The sequence below is a fragment of the Hordeum vulgare genome, chromosome 2H (genome assembly GCF_904849725.1).
Source record: "Hordeum vulgare subsp. vulgare chromosome 2H, MorexV3_pseudomolecules_assembly, whole genome shotgun sequence".
In the NCBI taxonomy this organism is placed as follows: Eukaryota; Viridiplantae; Streptophyta; class Magnoliopsida; order Poales; family Poaceae; genus Hordeum; species Hordeum vulgare.
In genome coordinates this window covers 27444847-27450846 of record NC_058519.1, presented here as the reverse complement: position 1 = coordinate 27450846, position 6000 = coordinate 27444847, and positions in this window count along the sequence as shown.

Below are 6000 nucleotides of genomic sequence, written 5' to 3'. Positions count from 1 at the left end.
GAAGGAGGGCCGCAGGGAGGAGGGCGGCGGCGGTGGGCCGGAGCAGTGAAGAGGGTGGTGGCGGCGGCGCTGTAGTGCGGGGAGGAGGGGCGGGCGAGCTCCGGCCGTGGGGGTGGCGCCCCTTTGCGGGGAGGAGGGGAGCGGGGAGAGCCGGTCGTCGGCGGCGGGGAGGAGGGCCGCGGGGAGGAGGGTCGCAGGGAGGAGGGCGGCGGCGGTGGGCCGGAGCAGTGAAGGGGGTGGTGGCGGCGGTGCTGTAGTGGGCAGGGGCGCGCGCGAGATGAGGCAGGAGATCGAGGGGGAGCGTGCCGTTAGGGGAGCGGGGGTGGGGGCTGGGTGTCGTTAGGGGGAGCCCTCCTTTGCCGTCTGCAGAAGCTGGGAGGCGGACGGCAAAGGGGTGGGTGGGTGGGGCGGGCTTCGGCCGTTAGGGTGGCGCCCCTTTGCCGTCCGCCTCCGGGGCCTTTGCCATGCGTCAGCAGACGGCAAAGAGGTGGCCGACGGCAAATAAAACCTTTGCCATCAGCAATCTCTTTGCCGTCTGCTTTGTGCCAGCTGATGGCAAAGAGGATCTTTGCCATGCGTCAGCAGACGGCAAAGGCATGGCAGATGGCAAATTTCTCAATTCCAGTAGTGATACATTGTTGGTGTCAAGATTGCAATCAAACATGCAATTGATAGTGATAGTGAGCACTACAATCAAATGGGTGAAGAGATGTTGGATAAGTTTGACAAATATTGGGAAGAAAGGAACGATTCCATGATGATTGCAACAATCTTTGATCCATGGTATGCTTGATGTTTTTAATATTTTCCATCTTCCCGAGTCTACACATAGGTTGTTTTTATGTCCATTTTGATGTTCATCAACTTATGTTTTAATCAGCGGAATCAAATAGGTCCTTGAATATGTTCATCAACTTATATTCATCAACTTGCTGTTTTAATCAACTTATGTTCATCAACTTGCTGTTTAATCAACTTATGTTCATCAACTTGTTGTTTTAATCAACTTATGTTCATCAACTTATGTTTTAATCAACTTATGTTCATCAACATATTTATTAAGTATGAATAGAAATTCCTGGTTGCTGTTTTTAATAGAATACTTGCTGTTTTTAATAGAATACTTTCTGTTTTAATAGAATACTTGCTGTTTTTAATAGAATACTTTCTGTTTTTAATAGAATACTTGTTGTTTTTAATAGAATACTTGCTGTTTTTAATAGAATACTTGTGTTTGTGCGAGCAATTGAGTGGGCCTTTGGAGAACTATATGCTTGCTGTTTTTAATAGAATACTTGCTGATTTTCTCCTAGGTACAAGATGAATTACATAGAGTGGGCCTTTGGAGAACTATATGGAAAAGAAACTGCGAGGTTCAGAAATGAAATGAGTGATGTGAAGAAAGAGTTGGAGGCCTTGTATGACAAATGTGTTGCCCAAGATAAGCGAGCTGGAAATGGAGCAAGTTCTTCATCTACAACTACAAGCATTCCTAGTATCCCGGTTCAAGCTGGGTACCAGTCCTTCTTATCAGCCCGTTCAACAAGAGTATCAAAGAGTGAGTTGAGGAACTACTTAGAGGATGAAGTTGCCGCTGCCGATACATGTCTTGATATTCTTGATTAGTGGAAGATTAATGCTCCTAGGTACCCAATTATGGCCAAGATAGCCAAGAGGTTCCTTGCTATGTCGGCTACCTCCGTGTCTTCGGAATCTACCTTCAGCACGAACGGACGGATTTTAGGTATGTCAACTCCTACAAATGAACTTTAGATATAAACTTGCCAACTTCTCATCCTCGAACTACTTCTCATACTAGATGCCTACCGGAGTTCTTTAAAGCCGGTTATGGTAGAGGCGTTAGTTTGTGCTGCAACTTATATCAAGGGTGCACACGTTGACTTGAATATGGTGGTATGTTTCGAGTATCTTCCTTGCCAATTTTTGTCTTGTTGTATGTGATATGATCATTGTCTAACTTACACACTTGTAGCCAAGGGATGAGAATGAAGAAGATGCTGTTGAGACCATCAAGTTACCCGTTGTGGAGGAGATCAAAGATTGAATTTGTGTTATGTTCGAACTTGTCGAGTCATGAACTATGAATTGCTATTGCAACTTTGGAGATGAACCTCTCATTTGTGTTATATTCAACTTGTCAATTGACATGCACTCTAAATTGTCATTGCAAGTTTGTGGATGTGGTATTTGTGTTGTCCAAATTTGTGGATGTGATATTTGTGCTGTCCAAATTCCTATCTAAATCAGTTGTTTTGATGTCCAAAAAACAAATGAAATGCTGTCCAAATTTAATCCTGCTTGCTGTCCAAATGAATTGTTTGTAGATGTGATATTTAGTTATTCTTGCTGTCCAAATTTAGTCCACTGCTTGCTGTCCAAATGTTGTCGTTTGACAAAAAAATGTTGTATTTGTAATTGTTTTGCTCTCAACAATCAACACATGTTGGCTGGAACTCGTTTTGCAATAGGTCCAGTCGGTCAAAATAGCTTGACCAGAGCAGCTGGTTTAGATAGCAGCAGCTGGAGCAGGTTTATTGCTATTTAAACTACAACTGAAGCTGGTTTAGATAGCAGCAGCTGGAGCTGGTTTAGTGATATTTCAAGTGCAACTACAGCTGGAGCTGGTTTAGATACCAACACATGCCTAAAAAGCTTGATCAGAGTATTTAAACTGCAGCTAAATAACACTAAGCAGCAGCTGGAGCTGGTTTGAAGTCGGTCCAGTCGGTCCTAAAAGCTTGACCGAGCTTTGCTCTGCTCCGGTCCGGTCCCTGGGAACAAGCCCGCTAGAGAGCTCGGTCCGGTCCGGACCGAACCGCCGGCGGCCGGTCCAAACGTCGGACCGGACCGGGACCGGACCGGACCAGACCGTGTCCAGGCTCATGGGCCGGGCAGAGCATCGCACAGGCCGCGGTTTTTTTTTTGGGAAAATTTAATATAGTTTTTTCTATTCAAAATTATCCAACGAAAATTTTGTTTTGGAAAATAGAAAAGTAAAAGAACTGTTTCTCCAAAGTATAAAGTTCATGAATTTTATTCATGTTTTTCGCTGCAAATAAAATAAAAAGTGCTCTTTTAAAGGTAAATAAAATAAACAGTGAGAATTAAATTTTAAGAGCATGTCAAAGTGATTATTGAAACAATTATGATTCTGTTATTTTTTTATGACCAACGTTGCTAAATAACACGATCATGATTTATTGTTGCAACATGTGCATTTATTTCTATTTTCTGCCCAACGATGGTATAGTTTTAATTGCACAAAGAGTTGTATATTTTAATTTTGACCAACGTTGGATTAATGCATGCAATTGTTGTTATGATCTCACTTCATTGTGGTTTTCAGGAGGGTACTACTTGATGAGCTGCATCAAGGATGTTTTAACCCTCAGAGGTGACAACTACACTGAATGGAGAAAGAAGGTCGACTTGCCTTTTGTTTTTTGTTGAGGTGAACTGGGTTGTGGACATTCCACAGCCGGTGAGACCAACAGAGCCAGTCAGAGATGCATATGATGATGCTTGGGACAAAAAGAGGAGGGATTATGCTCCACTGAAGATGCCATATACCCTCAACGACCAAAAGTGGCTCACCGCCAATAAAAAGTGCATGGCTTTCATAAAGAACACAATTAAGAAGGCTATTGTGGGCTCAATTGCAGAATGTACTTCCGTAGGGGAGTTTCTTGAAAAGATAAAGAGTCAGTTGATACGTCCATTTTTCATCATGCTTTTATATCAATATTTATTGCATTATGGACTGTTATTACACATTATGGTACAATACTTATGTCTTTTCTCTCTTATTTTACAAGATTTACATGAAGATGGAGAATGTCGGTAGCTGGAATTCTAGACTTGAAAAGGAGAAAATCTGAGAGACCTATTCTGCATAGCTCCAGAAGTCCTGAAAAGTTACAGAGAATTATTTTGGAATATATAAAAAATAATGGGCGAAAGAAGTCCTGGAGGGGTCCCACCAGGAAGCCACAAGCCAGGGGGCGCGGCCTACCCCCCTGGCCGCGCCCTGCATGCTTGTGGCCCCCCTGGCAAGCCTTCGTGCCCATCTTCTGCTATATCAAGGGTTTTGACCTGGAAAAATCATAAGAGAGCTTTTGGGACGCGACGCCGCCGTCTTGAGGCGGAACTTCGACAGAACCAATCCAGAGCTCCGGCGGAGCTATTCCATCGGGAAAACTTCCCTTCCGAGGGGGAAATCGAAGCCATCGTGATCACCGACGATCCTCGGATCGAGAGCGGGTCAATCTCCATCAACATCTTCATCAGCACCATCTCCTCTCCAAACCCTAGTTCATCTCTTGTATCCGATCTTTGTCTCAAAACTTCAGATTGGTACGTGTGGGTTGCTACTAGTGTTGATTACTCCTTGTAGTTGATGCTAGTTGGTTTATCTGGTGGAAGATCATATGTTCAGATCCTTAATGTTTATTAATACTTCTCTGATTATGAATATGAATATGCTTTGTGAGTAGTTACGTTTGTTCCTGAGGACACGGGATAAGTCTTGTTACAAGTAATCATGTGAATTTGGTATTCGTTCGATATTTTGATAAGTTATATGTTGTCTCTCCTCTAGTGGTGTCATGTGAACGTCGACTACATGACACTTCACCATTATTTGGGCCTAGAGGAAGGCATTGGGAAGTAATAAGTAGATGATGGGTTGCTAGAGTGACAGAAGCTTAAACCCTAGTTTATGTGTTGCTTCGTAAGGGGCTGATTTGGATCCATATGTTTAATGCTATGATTAGATTTATCTTAATTCCAATTTCATAGTTTTGGATGCTTGCGAGAGAGGTTAATCATAAGTGGGAGGTTTGTCCAAGTAAGGGCAGCATCCAAGCACCAGTCAACCCACATATCAAATTATCAAATTAACGAACGCGGATCATATGAGCATGATGAAAACTAGCTTGACATAAATTCTCATGTGTCCTCGGGAGTGCTTTTCTTTATATAAGAGTTTGTCCAGGCTTGTCCTATGCTACAAAAAGGATTGGTCCACCTTGCTGCACCTTTTCTACAATTGTTACTTGTTACCCATTACAAATTACCTTATCATAAAACTATCTGTCACCGATAATCTCAGTGCTTACAGAGAATACCTTACTGAAAACTGTTTGACATTTCCTTTTGTTCCTCGTTGGGTTCGACACTCTTACTTATCGAAAGGACTACGATAGATCCCCTATACTTGTGGGTCATCATCAGTTCACTGGTTCTTCAAAGATATATGCTACTCAGTTGTTAAAAATAATTGGTGATAGAAAAGTACACATGCGATGGACATGGCATAAGAAAGCACATCCACAGGATGAGCAACATGGCAGCTAACCTTAAACCCATGGATTCGGACTTGGAGCTCAAACCCGCGCTCCTTGTTCACCTGGTTATGGCTTCACTGCCAAAAGAGTTTGACACTTTTGTTGTCAACTACGACATGTCGCCTGAAAAATGGGACATTAAAAGACCATAGTCATGTGTGTACAAGAAGAGGAAAGATTTAAAACCTCACATGGTGATTCTCTGAACTATGTGAAGGAGAACAAGAAAAGGAACTACAATTAAAATAGCAATGGTTCCCCTTCAAAGGCACACGGAAAAGCTCCCACGCATAAGCCTTTCCGAGTGGACAAATATACACATATCCACTCTAAGAAGACTAGGCATTACAAGAAAGATTGCTTTGATTGGCTAAAATCAATAATGGCAAAGAAAGGTAACAACATTGTTTCATTTGTAAATGAATCCTCGTATACACAGTTTTTAAAATCTACCTGGTGGATTGACTGAGGTGCAACTGTTCATGTTGCAAATTCGTTACAGGGATTCCATTCAACACGGACTACACAAAGAAGTGAAAGAAGCATTGAAGTTGCAAATGGAGTTCAAGAAGAAGTTGAAGCTGTCAGCGACATCTCTCTCGAGTAGCGACAAGTAATATGGATCGAATGGAAC